Source organism: Calidris pugnax, unplaced genomic scaffold (assembly GCF_001431845.1).
Source record: "Calidris pugnax isolate Ruff unplaced genomic scaffold, ASM143184v1 scaffold44, whole genome shotgun sequence".
Taxonomy (NCBI): Eukaryota; Metazoa; Chordata; class Aves; order Charadriiformes; family Scolopacidae; genus Calidris; species Calidris pugnax.
The window spans coordinates 16,804,325-16,820,199 of NW_015094506.1; the positions used below are offsets into that span (position 1 = coordinate 16,804,325).

Below are 15,875 nucleotides of genomic sequence, written 5' to 3' on the forward strand. Positions count from 1 at the left end.
CAACAGATGCAGGTCAAGGTCACCAGTAAAGGCTGACCAAGGACAAAAGGCTGTCCAATCCAGGGGCATTTGTCCTGTTTGTCATCATGCCCTAACGCTAGTGAAGTTTCAGTACATGGCTACATTGCCACCTATACTTTCCTATAAAGAAAAGTGTATGTTCTGTTTATTGATTCAGTCCAGGATACTGGACGCGGCTGAAGCATGAATAAATAACAGAGAACACTTACTGTGATAGATAAAATGTTCTTGTTAAAGAACAGAATTTTGGGAAAAAAAGGAATTAAGATGACACTTAAATATAAGTACTCCAGAATGGAACTATCTTCATACAAATCAGCTTTAATGACCACTGATCCCCTCATTTAACTAGAGCACCTGACAAACCTTTAAATCTTGTAAACTGTCCTTTTCTAAAAATCTCGACATGCAGTCTATCAGGTCTGCAAGACACTCTCTCAGTGCATTACCTAAAGGTCTCTAATATGATACAGAGCAAAACTGAAGAGTGAATCAAATTTGACATGTTGACGTCAGTGAATCACAGAAGGGAATGGACAGTATAAATAGAGAAAATTAATTGCTTAAAGGAGTTAAGCAGAGTGTGAAGCATGGTCACAGGAACTTCCACTACAAATTACCATTCAGGAATAGGACAAAGCACCTACATCTTCTTTACTTTAAATTTAATGACCATATTTCTAACTTTTATTCAAATGTCCTTGCTGACAGATACAAAAATAATGCAGGAAAATAGTCAAACAATAGTTTCTGTAATACTTTTGTGCCTCCAAATGTTCATTAAATGCAGCTGCTGTAAAAGGGAAGCTGTACCATATGTAGAACAAATGAGAACTGATTACTAAACAAATGAATGTTAAAAGATACACAGTGAACAGATTAACAGCTGTTTATGGCATGTATTTTATGGAGTCAGCAGCAGCAATTCTGCAGTTAAAGTTGCATTAGATCTGCACTTATCACAACTTAAAATCTGTATTTCATGCATTAATGATTCCATTTTGTCTTCAAATCTGGTGTGGTAACACTTTGTGGCACAACTGATTCTTCTACAAATTTTTAATTCTTTTTCATCCAGCATTCACCAATATAAAACCAACGCCTTTCACAGGCAATGTGTGTTCTTCTCGAATTCTAAACTTCACACGTGTACTTGATCTGTTAGACACTTAGCATCTGAAAGGGTATTTTCATAACACTATACTTTATATCTGAGCTAATCTGCAGAAGTTATGTCAATATGAAATGAATGCTGTGCCCAAATTTATCCGCTATTTTTTGCTGCCTTGTCAGCAGTGCTTGAAGCATGATTCCAGTGAATATGGGGAGCAGCAAGAATATGGAATGGGGTTCTGCCAGCAGGATGGCACTGTGGGAGGAAAGAGAGGAGGGGCACATCAAATGTGGGTAAGCTAGGAGAACCACGGAATTGAGGAGACAGGGAATGTGGGCGTTAATAGGATATATGCATATGCATCCTACAGATGAAAAAGCTTGTGTAGGTAGTAGAAGTCAGGTGCCTTTGTGCTGCAACTGTTGTGTAAAGTGGTATTCTGGCACTGCTGCCTCGGTTCTCTGGAGCATGAACAATGTAGGGTGCCTTGGGGAGCATTTGAAACATTTGCAGATACCTCAGCTTTTTTTTTTTTTTTAATAATGCATTGTCTGCTCTCATCTGTTTGTAATTTAATTTCACCCAATAGCTCTTGTGATACAATTAAATGTTCATCAAATTAATATCTGAGAGAAAAAGAATTATGCAGAATTCCATATTTATCTCCTCAAAGAAAGTACATTTCCTTTTTTATTAAAAAAAACATAAGTAATAAAGGGAAAAAATGGGGTAACTCAAAATCTGGGCATTTACAAAATGACCTCAATGCTCAAGTCTGAAAAAGCAAAAAGGAATGGATTTTTCTCTCAATAAAAGTGTACTATCCCTGTCAAGGAGACGAACATTGCCATTGACAGAGTTTGCCCAATCAAACATTGATAGCAGTGAATGTGCATGTCATATTTAAGTTAAGTGAAACATAATCACTGGCTTTAAAGCTTTTGTTTCCTTTCAAAAGCATTATTTACATACTTTTAAATGTTAATCATTTTACACAATAGAGCAGATTTTTAAAAATTACTGAAGACTTTGAGGGTTTTCATATTTGTGCTCCCCAAGTCATGACACTGCCAGAGGAGCTTGAAATCCAGAAAAAGATAAGTTTCTAAAAATTAGCTTTCTATAGAGTTGTCTCAAGGTGGACAGGCTAGAATGAAACAACTGAAGTCACTAATCACTTTGGAAGACTGAAGTCTACAACCTGTAATTGTTCAGATTTTTTACCAACTGTGAATTATATGTACAAAAATCTTACTGACGGTGTATGAACGTTCTTGGTTTTGCACAGTGGCTCACTTTGGAGATTCATATTCCAGTTGGACTTTCCCACACATATGCAATATTTTAAAATAATTTCATTTTTCCAGTGTTTAAATGGACAACAGGTTGAAGACCACCTCCACCTATATTAAATCAGTTTTATCAGCTTTAGTAGGAGAGTCTGAAATCTCAGGAGGTCTTCAGACATGATCCATTGAACAAAAGACATTTGTGGCAGATGAAGGAAGGTGGGTGACATTAAAAACGCAAATTCTGACCAAGCGATCGAGGTGTTAGTGAGCCAGAAGCTTATTTACAACCTGTCTTACCCAGCGCCTGCACAAGGGGGTGCTTTGAAACAAGCAATACTTACCCATTCGATCAAGGAAAAGCTATTGGTTTAAGGATAATTAATACCTGTGTAAACTTTCTGGTATTTCAGTGCTATATTCTTTGTTCTGCTCCTGTGGGCAAATACAGAATACTTTGAAGAAGCTCTCGGGAATCATTACATGATTTGGTGATTCTGCAAGGCTCTTAGAGACAAATCTATAGGACTGAATCTGCCGAGTAGCATAGTTAGGAAATAAGGTCTTGACTTAGTCTTATTGATCCAATCCAAACAGGGTATGCTCCAGGATTTTACTCAGAAATGCAGGAGTGAAGCCTATCTGTAAAAGGAGAGTGTAGAGAAAATGAAACGCATGGCTTGCTCCAGAGTAATACTAAGCACTGAAAAGAGTAAGCTCTAGGATTGTGTTGATAACGGAGGCATTTTGGGTACCAATTTTGCATCTTTCACTCATACTGAACATCAGTCAGACATGGATGTAGCTAAAGAAGTTGTGAGCTCTCTCATCCCTCTCTGTTGCTTCCTACCACTAATACCAGCCAGGGTTGTGTGTGTACTCTGGGTCATTTGGTGCATTTGTAGCATTTCACAAATACAGCAGCTGTGGTACACTGACATTATCATTTTAGTTTGGGCTTAGGAGTGCATTTATGAAGCAGCTCTCCAGACCATACTCATATACTATGCTTGGCCTCATGTTAGGCAGAGATCTTGGAGGGCATGATGGACCAAATGTGAATACACGCTCCAAGAGCTCACCTAACAGTGCTCCAACTGCAAACGACACTTGGCCCACAGGAGCAAACCAAATCCGAAGCATTACCTCCACAATGTTTGCAGTGTAGGGCTGGGTCCTCAGGACCCACTGCTTCACTGCACTGATCCGCATCTACTGCGCTGCACAAAATACAGCTTGTGTCCCAACCTGTCATTAAATCTCGCTCCACTGAATGTGCTAGATTCAAAGGAAAGGATGAGCTAAAAATTATGTCCTTTATACAAAGATACCCTTACTTGGGCCTTACACAAAATGCTTGGAGAGGTACAGGCCTTGGGTCTAAAACTGACATTCCAGTAACATGGTCTAAAATTATCAAATGCCTTGGAGGACATTTGACTCCAGAGGAAAGACAGTAAGAGAGAAGTCACAAAATGCGTAGCAGCATCAAAGTGCTACAGTCTGTAAAACAGAATAGAATCCTTCATCCTAATAATTTTCTTCCCTTTCTGTATGCAATGTTAGAGGAAACTTTATTAACTTAGAACCCAAAGAGAGGGAAGGTCAGGAAGAACTGAAGAGAGGAGCTGAATTAAAAAGTGAAGACTTCCATACCAAAAATGCTGTCCACTGACAACGCCCAATTAAGCAATTAAGCCGCCCCATTTAAACTGTGACAGCAAAGGACTGTCAGATGATGGCAGCTTCCATATTATTCTGCAAAGGAGGCCCATGGCATGTCGGAACTGATAAATAAATATTAATAATCTATGTTTCATAGGGGGCATAATACTTAACAGGAAGCTGCAACTGCCGAATAGTTACATGTGAAGATGTGAAGCACACTGCATGAATATAAAACTCTGGTAGCCTGAACTTGGGTGTGCTGGCAGTTTTTGGTTACTAAGCCGTAGTTTTATCTTAGCTTTTTGCACTCAGTGTCTAATCAGAAAGCAAACCGCATATGTAGCCATATTCAGACTTTCTGTATAGAAACTCCACAGGGGCCACGTTCTGGGAATCAATTTGACTTTCATTACAAGTTACTTAAAGAAAATGTACTGAGGGCAAGGACCCAGATAATAGATACCACTATTCACAGCAGAAGGAATACAAAGGTGATCAATACAAAGAAAAGGAAATGCTGATATATGGTAAAATTATCTGTGAAAGAGGAAGAGAAAAACTGCAAATACATACAAATACCAATGATTTAAGTACTAGCCTTTAAGCTTATACAGCTACATTTCTATCCCAAACACTCTTATGTATAATGTCTTGCTTTAATAGCATGTTTGCAAAACATTAATTTCACTTTCTTACATCTATCACAGATTTTTTATGTGATTCACGTTTTTATGTGATTCAACTTTCCCTTTAACCCATCACCTTTGACCTATCACTAGAGGAACGATTACTACATATCTTAGTGAATGCTCTCATGCTGCCATTCCCCCTTGTCCCCCCTATTTTTTGAGCATGTGCAGTTGCTTAAGACTATCTCCATGAATAGTTTATGGAAGTTACTGAAGCTTTAACTGAGCTAAGAGATGTGTGTTTTGACAGTGAAAGTTCCCCACATGCAAAACAGTCTGTGAAAGTGCACTGATCAGATTGGCTTCCCTCATTGAATACACTCCTGCCTGTAACTTCTTTGTTAGACATTTTCATGCAAAATTATGCCAACTTTGCATTACTGAACATTCCAGTCTTTGCAAATAAACTGACATTGAATTTAGCAGTAATGCAAGATATGGCTACAAATTTAGCCAAGGTACTTGGGCTGCTGAAGAGCCTGATGTGCCCACAGTATGCCCCCAAAACTGAAAGTCAAAATGCATAAAATGGCTAAAATATTTACCTTCAGGTGAACCCACACCTACTGTTAGAATTTGCAGGTCATTTATGTTTAGTGTTGCTGGTATTAATTCACCTTTTAGGGCATGTGACAGTTTCTTTGTCATGGTAAAACACATCTACCCAACAGCGTATCTTCTTTCTCCAGGGCAGAACTATTTCTGTCTCTGTTGCTATCTCTCTCTCCTTTCCAACGTGTTTTGCTCCCTCTCTCTCCCAGCTCCTTGCTGCTCAGTCTCATCAGCCCTTTTGCCCCTCATTTCTCAGAACACATTGGGAGAAAGCAAAGCTGGGGAGTTGCCAGGTGAAATGGGATGTTGAGGCAGACAGAGCAAGGAAGCGAAGCTGCTGAGATGTCTCCTTCTTGAAGGAATTACCTCAGAGAGATTGCAAAGGCCTTCAAGCTCGAACATCAGGTTTCATCTGTATAAATATTAAAATGAAAATAGCTCCTCTGTTAACCTGCCCATTCCCCTCCCTCATCAAAAGGAACCAGAATATGAGCCAAAGAGAGTTCACACAGATCTCCCCTCTGCTAGCTGTGCCACTGCCAGTTGGGGCCACTCTCCTGGACTACCAGTCCTCCTGCCTGCTCCTGCCTGCCTCCCCCTTGCTCCATCAAATACAGCTGTTTCTTCCAGTGCCCTCCATGAAGGGATGATATTCCCTCACTTGGCACGCAACGGCCCAGAGGAAGAACCAGCAGCCCAGCTCCCTGCTGCACAGTGTGTCGCCTGTGAAGGGCCACAGCACTGGCCAGGGTGACAAAGAAAACAGACCCCCCCTTTCCGGCAAAACCTCCAGGTCACTTACTACAGAAAACAGAGTAGAAAAAGGAAAGAATTTAGTGGAAGATGCTTTCTAATCAAGCAGGTAATATTTTTAGACTGATGCTTCCTATCAGTTCATATATCTGCTGCCATAAAGCTTTTAAAATAAAATAAATGAATTCAGGCTCCAGATAATTGCCAGGGAGAGCACTGGGCACACTGAGCAGCTGGGGAAGATGAAGAAAGCTGGAGCCTCTAAGCAGACCTGGAAGCCAGACAGGTTTGCTGAAGGCTTTCCAAAAACACTATGTACCAACACCAGCTGAGGCCATATACTTTCCTGAGAGGGGACAAAACAACCCATGGGGCTAATATTCAACTCTGATGAACAAATCTGTAGAAGTTTGAGATGACTGCTTTCCATCATGTGGACAATTGTATTTAGTGGTTAAAACACATATCACTTTTCCTGTGACATACACAATATGTTGCACTTCAAACTTCAATTTATAGACTGAAGGAAAGAAAAACAGCTAAAGAAAAACAGTTAAAAATAAAGCCATCCTCTGACTTGGAACTGCAATTTTCAGATGGACAGTCGTTTCAATCCCAGGACTCAGAAATCAAGAGAATAAGACTCAAAAGTAATGAAATTGATGGGAAAAATCAATTATGCCTATGTATATTTCATTTTCTTAGTGGATTTCATTCATTGTATGCAATGAACACTGTTTTTTGTTTTATTTTCCTTCTCAGTTTTTGAACATTTGGGAATGCATTTGTGTCACATTTTCAAGGTTTGCCCTGCAAATATGAGGAACAGGGTTGTATTTCAATCTCATTTCTTGCACACCAGAATCAGTCATGCATAGTACATGCTGAATGTTATAGGTTCCAAAACTAGGTAAAACCTCCATTGGCAAGGAAAGAAAAGGTAATTTGGCACATTTTTTGACAAAACATGATGCAGGGGTAAAGTCCTTTAAAAAAAGGAACTGAATTTTGATTTCTGACAAGATGAACTTAGAGAAACTATTATCTGTCTGTAAGCCAATGTTCTGCTAACATATACAAACAACACAGGATGCTATTACATGATGGCTTAGGGTTTAAAGAAGAACAGCTACTACTAAAGAATTAGCAACCATCGGAGAAATAGACTAAGTTCCCACTGAAAGTAATAAGCAGTTTGATTCCTTGCTGAGATTTAATATTAATTTAGAAGGTCTCCAATAAAAATGGCTCGTATATAGCACTTTTTATCAGTAGATCACAAAGTGTCTTAGGAGGTAAGCAGTAAGACCTGAACTGCAGAGATGCTGACATTAATATATACCAAATTAAATGACTTTGGTTAGCATCATACAGAAGACACCGTGGGAGCATTGGTCTACATTGCTGACTAGTGTGGTGCACAGGAAACTACAGGGGCTTCATTTGCTGTGAGCATGTTTCCAGGACCACAAGTCCCTGCTATGTCTTTGCCAGCAGCGAGGTCCATGTGAGCTGCAGGTCCTAGGCATGCACCCCTCAGGTGTAGGGAGCTAAGTGCTGGATGATGCCATGTGCATGTTGCAACCGAGTGCACCAGATAGCAGCCTGGGGTGCAGTGTCAACCTCAGATCCCACCAGAGGAGGCACCTCAAGTCCCAGACTGGTGTGCGTACACGCTGTGTGGCTCCTGGTACTATAGAGACAACACAAACTCACATCCAGAAGGAACACCTCCAGCACACTAAATCACTAGTGTTGAGCACCCTGTGTGACACCAGAGCCAAGCATACATTAGACGTGTCCCAGGTCCCCATTGCCAGGCCCCTCAAGGCTGTAATCTTTCTGGCACATCTCACTGGCACCTCAGCTGCTGCAGCACCAGGAGCCTCGCTCAGCCCATAGGGCACCTCCTTCATCCTGCTTCTTCCCAAGCAGCATGTCAGAGGACAGCTTCCAGATTTTATCCATGGCTGTCTCATACAAAACAGAGATGCTGCAGAAAGGACTGAAACACTGCACTTCCTACCCTGGTGTGGAACAGTTACTATCAGCAGGATAATTACTGTCCCACGGAGAGCATAATGACATGCTGTGCTCTGAAAATGTTCCAGGCTTGAAGAGTGTTTGGGACCTTAAAACTTAATTTTGTTTATCCCCATAGACCTGTAGGATAAACCAAAAGACTTAAGTTTCATATGTCATGATGTGCTACTTTGATAATAATTTTTCGCTTCTTATTTAAAGCTTTAAAAACAATCTTTTTTTTTTCTTTGACTCCTACCATTTTATTATCCCACCAGCAATATTGTATCCAGAGTACATACACTCAGAAAAATCACTGAAGCATGGGGTAGCATTGAGTAAACAGAATTTGCTCCTCATATATACCAAACTGATGAACTTGCCCATTCAAACAATCCTCCCATTCCTCAGCCTTGCTGCCAGTTCAGATTTTCATTTGCCACTTTATTACATTTTTTGGTGAAATTCTCAGTGAAATTTACTGTGTATCCATGTGAAATAAGACCAAATGTCAAAATGTGAAGTATTTCTAACTTGTAAATAATCAAACCCTTTCTGTTCATAAAAAGTATGATACCATTTCCCTTAGGACTTGGTCTTTTGCCTCTATCCATTACACAGCCCGGTAGAGCCATATTATTGACTTTGAACAGATGCTAAGCGGGTTCATATATCTGCTTTTATCCAGCCCTTGAAAAGGCCTGGGATGAGCTTGTTTTTCCCCCTCTGATAGGTAAGATAAAGACAGGTTAAAAAGACTCACCTACAGCATTGAACACACTAAATATATATATATGCATTATATATATATGCTTTATATATATATGCATTATATATATATATGCATTGTATCTGCCATGCACGTATTCAAGAAACATATGTCTTCTGCAATTAAGAATCATGGGAACAATCCACTTCTAAAACTGATTAATACTTTCAGACATAAAAGCCTTTGTTCGTGTTTCTCATTTTTTTAAAATTGCTTCAACAGGAAAGCATTCGCATACTTAAGTATGGTACACGGTGAGAAAGGCTAATTTCTAATAGGTTCAGGAACTTTTTCTTCTGATCAATGTCTAGAATGTTTTTTAAAAAATAATTGCATAGCTGTAGTAGTGATAAATCAATTATAAAAACAATCAAGGAGCAAACCAAAACCAATCTTCTTCCAGCTAGAATTACAGCTTTTTAAAAAATTACATTTTCACTGTATGTTAGGCCAATTGCAGTACATAGCAACTGCTCATATGAGAAGCCATATTTCTTTCTGTGACAGGAATGTATCTGTAAAAGCATATTGCTGTTGCTGGGCAATAGCGCATACCCAATGAAATCAACTTAATATCTGCATTTCTTGATCTGCTACTTTAAATGTAGAGTTAAAACTTTGAACAGATTATTTCATTAAATATCATTATTAATAGACACTCATTTGTGTGTGGGCAGTGCCTAAAGGCACCGACTCAGAAGAAATGGCTCACCAGATTAGACAGTGCACACAGATGAAATAAAAAGTCTCGCCTGAGAGGCTTTACAGCATTAAGGTCCCAAGTCTGTGTGGTGGGGATGCGCCCATCTTGGTCTAACTGACTGCTCACAAGAGCTGTGCCCTTGTCCACTCAGCAGCCCATGAGAATGCACCAGGCTTGTTCACTACCAGATCCAGTCTGTCCAGGCACATGGCCTAGTGCTCCCTTGTGCACAGCCCTTGCTAAATACCCCTTCTATCACTTCAACAAGATCCTCCTAGGATTGTGTCCCCCTAGGACACGAATGCCCTCTTTCTGGAAGGAACCCAAACAGTCAGCTTGGCAGCTCCATAACTCACCTTATATATATATGCTTTATATATATATGCATTATATATATATATGCATTGTATCTGCCATGCACGTATTCAAGAAACATATGTCTTCTGCAATTAAGAATCATGGGAACAATCCACTTCTAAAACTGATTAATACTTTCAGACATAAAAGCCTTTGTTCGTGTTTCTCATTTTTTTAAAATTGCTTCAACAGGAAAGCATTCGCATACTTAAGTATGGTACACGGTGAGAAAGGCTAATTTCTAATAGGTTCAGGAACTTTTTCTTCTGATCAATGTCTAGAATGTTTTTTAAAAAATAATTGCATAGCTGTAGTAGTGATAAATCAATTATAAAAACAATCAAGGAGCAAACCAAAAACAATCTTCTTCCAGCTAGAATTACAGCTTTTTAAAAAATTACATTTTCACTGTATGTTAGGCCAATTGCAGTACATAGCAACTGCTCATATGAGAAGCCATATTTCTTTCTGTGACAGGAATGTATCTGTAAAAGCATATTGCTGTTGCTGGGCAATAGCGCATACCCAATGAAATCAACTTAATATCTGCATTTCTTGATCTGCTACTTTAAATGTAGAGTTAAAACTTTGAACAGATTATTTCATTAAATATCATTATTAATAGACACTCATTTGTGTGTGGGCAGTGCCTAAAGGCACCGACTCAGAAGAAATGGCTCACCAGATTAGACAGTGCACACAGATGAAATAAAAAGTCTCGCCTGAGAGGCTTTACAGCATTAAGGTCCCAAGTCTGTGTGGTGGGGATGCGCCCATCTTGGTCTAACTGACTGCTCACAAGAGCTGTGCCCTTGTCCACTCAGCAGCCCATGAGAATGCACCAGGCTTGTTCACTACCAGATCCAGTCTGTCCAGGCACATGGCCTAGTGCTCCCTTGTGCACAGCCCTTGCTAAATACCCCTTCTATCACTTCAACAAGATCCTCCTAGGATTGTGTCCCCCTAGGACACGAATGCCCTCTTTCTGGAAGGAACCCAAACAGTCAGCTTGGCAGCTCCATAACTCACCAGTGGCCAAGGTTATGGCCGAGACAGGGCCTTGAAACAAAGGATGCAGAAAACGAAGAGATTCTGTGGCTGGGATCCTCCAAAAGGAGTGCCTGAGCTAACTGTGTTACTGAGGCAGCAGCAGTTAGCCCCAGACATACCAGCTGGCTCAACCATGGCTTGCTCTGGTGTTCCAGGTGACAGCTTTTAACAGGAATGCCCCACAAAAAAAAAAATGGTACATTCAGTAATTCTTTAGGTGCCACAATCTTGTCTATTTTTTGCAAAAATGGTTGCATGGTAAGCACTTTCATGCTGAACCCTCACTGTGAGATGAAATTCTCTATCCCTAGTCACCACGACTGAAACATCCCACATGGTCTGTCACCTTTGTTTCTAGGGTGTCTGTAACACCAAGAATGGCCCTGTTACATTTATGTGCAGTTGTTGGCAGGCACTACCAGCATGAGCCATGCACATGTTCACGGGGATCGTCAATAAGATACACTTTGTTGGTCTGCTCAAATACGGATGGAACTGGCCGTTAGGGTTGGTGGGTAATCCTGGTCTTGGTGCACAGCCACCAATGCCTGATCAGGTGCACCATATGTAGGCAAGGGCTCATACCATGTGTCAGTCCTAGAGTGCACCAGAGCAGGCCGCTGCCATTGAGGCTGTGCTGTTCCACCCCCAGCTGGCTCTCTTCACCTCAGTCTGCTCTGTTCCGCCAGCACACGGTTGTCACTATGAAGACGTGTATCAGAAGATATTATAGAGATACAGTTTTGTGGAATCTGTGTGTTATTAAACACTTACACTGCTAATACAGAATAAAGAAATTTAATTTGATTATTCACTGACTGTATGCAACTCAAGTCCCTTGGACAAAATCTTGTTTTCACCTGCTATTTAAAAAAATAGCACGCTTTGACCTTTCTCTTTTTAAGTGTTCAGTTTTATTTTAAAAGACTGAAGCAAAGAATCTAAATATGGGTTGTGCCCTTGCCGAGTATTTTGACCTCCTTTATTCTGCAAGAAGCTATCAAGGCTGCAACCCACTTATCAGTGGTGGCCTTTGTAGGAAGAAATCTATTTCCAAGGTACGGTTAAGGTTAATAGCCATGTTGCTCTTCTTTTTCAGAAGCTCATTTAGCAGCACTATTATGATGAGGATGATGATGATTGATTACTAACTTCTGCCTTTTTGCTCAAAAGCACCATTCCTGATTGGCTAACTAGAAATGCTGTAATGGTCATTAACTTTGTTGCAGGAACCACTGCCAAAGTGATAAATAGATTTGGTTTACATTAGCTACCGGCCTAAAAGCATCATTTGACCTCATTAATAGATCTAATCAAATCTGGAGTTATGCTTCCTAAGAAGGAAGACTATCCTTTTTAGGCCAAGAACTCTTGAGGCTTTTTTCTGGTCTCCATAAACAAAAAAGTTGAAATTTTGTCCCATTGAGGTAAGGTCACAATTCTCTCCAAAATGCTTTGTGCAAATGCTAGGCATTCTAGTTTTCCTTACTTCTTGTTCACTCTGGAAGAAATTAAAACTGCTCCTAGGAGGCATTAAAAGCTACCTGTACAAGCCCAGGGAAGCTGTGTGTCCTGGTTTCAGCTGGGACAGAGTTAATTTTCTTTCTAGTGGTTGCTGTGTTTCAGATTTGGTATGAAAGGAATGTCAATAATGCATGTTGTTTTAGTTGTTGCCAGGTGATGTTTCTATTTTTCAGGGACTTTTTTCAGCTTCCCATAGGAGCTGAGAAGGAGCTTAGACAGAATGATGGAATGGCCAATGGAATATTCCATACCATAGGCATCATGCTCGGTATATATATGGGGGGGTTGACCCAGGGGCAGGTACTTCTGATCACTGCTTGGGACAGTGCCAATTCACTTGGTGGTGAGTATGACTTGTATCATTATTATTGCTATTGTCCTTTTCTGTTGTATCTATTGTATCTATTATATTCCCTTTTTCTCAACCCATGAAGTTTTTTCCTTTCCCTTTCCTCTCCTTTCCCCCTTTTCTCCCTGCTCTTCTGGGGGAAGAGGGGGAGCTTCAGGAGTAGCTGCATGGTCCTATCTGCTGGCTGGGGTTAAACCACGACACTGTGTTTCTTCGAAAAGTGGTCACTTTGCTGAAGCAACTAAGAACACAACCTTTGCATATACATGTCTGGAATTTCATGTTAGTATGCTGAAATCTACATCAAAATTATATAGTTGATACACAGATATGGCTCTTCAGTTCCGTGGAATGAAACAGCTGCAGGCTGCATTTGATCTCCTAATCCACAATTCCTACATACTACCTACAATTTGTTTCTTGTTTCCTTCCTTTCTACCTCTGTAAGGTACAAGTATAACACACTCCTCACTGTTGCTGGGCTTCTCACTTTGCCTACCTAGCAATGTTAGAAATTATTAGTTTAGCATGCCTGGAATATGTTTTCTCTCATGCTGTGCTTCAGTCTTCTGGTAATTAGACTGAATAATTAATTTACACGAGCTTTAGTCAAGCCCTACATTCAGCTAGGCCGTGAGTGTGTGTTACAGCTGTAACACAAAGTTGATAGTTTTAGTTTAGGGGATGATGCGGATCTGAAAGAAGCCTGGAAAGGACTGTTTTATAAGCACACATATCATCCTGAAGGATAGCACAAAATGTTCTCACATGGTGTGCATTAATACAGGCAGTCTGCCCTGGTGCTTTCTTTGTCCTGTTAATCTTATTTGCTATCAGGACAAGGTACTACTATCAGTTTATTTCTTAAGACAGCAACTCTCCCTAAAAATCTCGTCTAGTACTTTTATCACTCCCTTTTTTTTTTTTAAACCTGACATAAACTAGAGGTGAAGTATGACTCTGCAAGCTTTGGGACAGAGGAGGAACCATGAAAAAAGAAGACTCCTTAAATTAACTTCTGTATTTTATTTGGTGATTGTTGCTTATTCTAAACTTTAGCAATGTTGAGAATGGGAACTGGAAATCTGTTCTCCCCTCTTACTTTGGCCTACAATTTGAATTATTTCCTACTTCATTCCTACGTATTTCCATGACTTCAGCATGAGTTAGAAGTGCTGTCATACATTAGAGCTTCCAGCTTGATGAAGGAATTTAATCTATGTCTCTCTATTTCCTGGAGGAGCACTCTAACTTTCAGATTAATATATAAAAAGTGGTGAGTGTGCTACCAGCGTAGCATCAGAAGACTCAGCCACGTTCTACTCCTACCCCCTTGCCCCAAAAAGAAGGGTTGTAGGCATCTGTCCTTCGAAAGGAAATTTTCATTCCCCAGAGTTATGTGCACAGGTGAACCAGTCTGACACTCTGAGACGTGTGCTAAGGGTCCTTTGTTTGAAACCCCTGCATCCAGCTTGCTGCTGGACAGCCAGCCTGGGAGGATCTTCATCATTCTGATATCCCTTGACTCCCAACTGTGCTCAGTTTGAAGCCCAGCCATGCAATACTGAACGCAGGCTGCAAGCTTTTATCAAATTCAGTCAGTCATTTTTTCCTGGGTATGACAGAAAGAAATAAATCCCCTCTCTCAGTACCAGAGTCCAGCTTTGATTACCTGCACTAGGTGTCAGTTTTGTCTCAGACTGCCCACATGAAAATCAGACACATTCTAGGCACTTACATCCCTTATGGGACCTAATTCTATGAGCTCGATTCACAGAAAGAGCATCCTTTTCCTCTGTCTCCTTCTGTAGTGTCCTATTGACACTGAGTGTGCTCAGCACAGATTGATCCTACAGGTATGTCCAGGCCAGACTCTCTCCACTAAGTGAAGCATTCCTGTAAGGGCATATTGAAAACTCAATGCTAAAATGCTACTGGCTTCTTCTATTCATTGGGAAGAGAATAGGAAACAGAACCTTACGCCAGCTCTGAAAACCAATTATTAGACATTCTTGTTTGACCTTCCTGCAGTAAATGGTCATCAGGGTCTGACTCAAAAGTTCTACACTAGACTTGGATCTACAGTCCTCTGGTTAAACACTCCATGTTAATTGCTTATTATCTTTGAATTGCTTTCTGAATGAGAATTTGCTAATTGGTATAGTTAGAGAAAAGCATTAATTTCATTTTAAAGAAGGAAAGCCGGGAGAGGATGACCTATGACTTGCTTTCAGGATCACAAAGAATGTCACTGAAACTCGAGAGTGGTCATTTTAACCCCATGCCCAGTGTACAATTCTCTCCTGCGACTGCCTGATTTTCACTCCAGGAAAATTTGGCTCCAGTATTTACAGTCAACCTTAGCAGATGCTCTACATTGACACATTTTCTTATTGCTATTTTAACAACCACTGCATCCCCTTGTTGCTCAAAAGTGCATCCCACTTATTAAATTAAAACCCATTCTTCTCATTGGATTAATTTCATTGCTACTGATCAAAAAGGCTGACAAAATGATCAAATCTTAAAATTAAAAGTACACAGCAGAGTTCTTGCTTCTGTCCCTATATAAATACTGTTGAAACTGAAGGGACTAACCCCAAGTTTGGCCAGAGTACAGAAATAAAAATTAAAAGGGAATGCTGTAACTAAGCACAGGAAAAAGAATAACTTCAGGAATTAGAACTGAGAGTTAAAAGCTCATTTGCTGAAATCAATGGCCTCAGTCCTGATGACTTCTGTCCAGCAAGGATCTTCTCTCTGATTCCCAATTCCTCTTGCAAATACTCTGCCATTAACTAAAGAAGCAGCTGTGCTCTCTCCCAATAAGGACTTTGCAATAACTAATCGACAATTCTTTCAAACCTGTAGCACCACCAGTAATGAACAATTAATCCTCCATCTCCTCAGAACTGAGTTCAGCTCAGAACAGAAAGGGAGAGGCAGCAAAAGAAAATGGACTCTGTGAAGCATGAAGAAATAAAAATGAAAAGATCATAAAGAAAACAAACATTA

At 40.2% G+C, this 15,875-nt stretch overlaps 1 protein-coding gene across 3 annotated transcripts in view; it reads right to left on the reverse strand.

The window, feature by feature from the left end:
* The window catches only part of SYT1 (synaptotagmin 1), a 273,905-nt gene that overhangs the window by 98,774 nt on the left and 159,256 nt on the right, over positions 1–15,875 (reverse strand). The window lies entirely within an intron of this gene.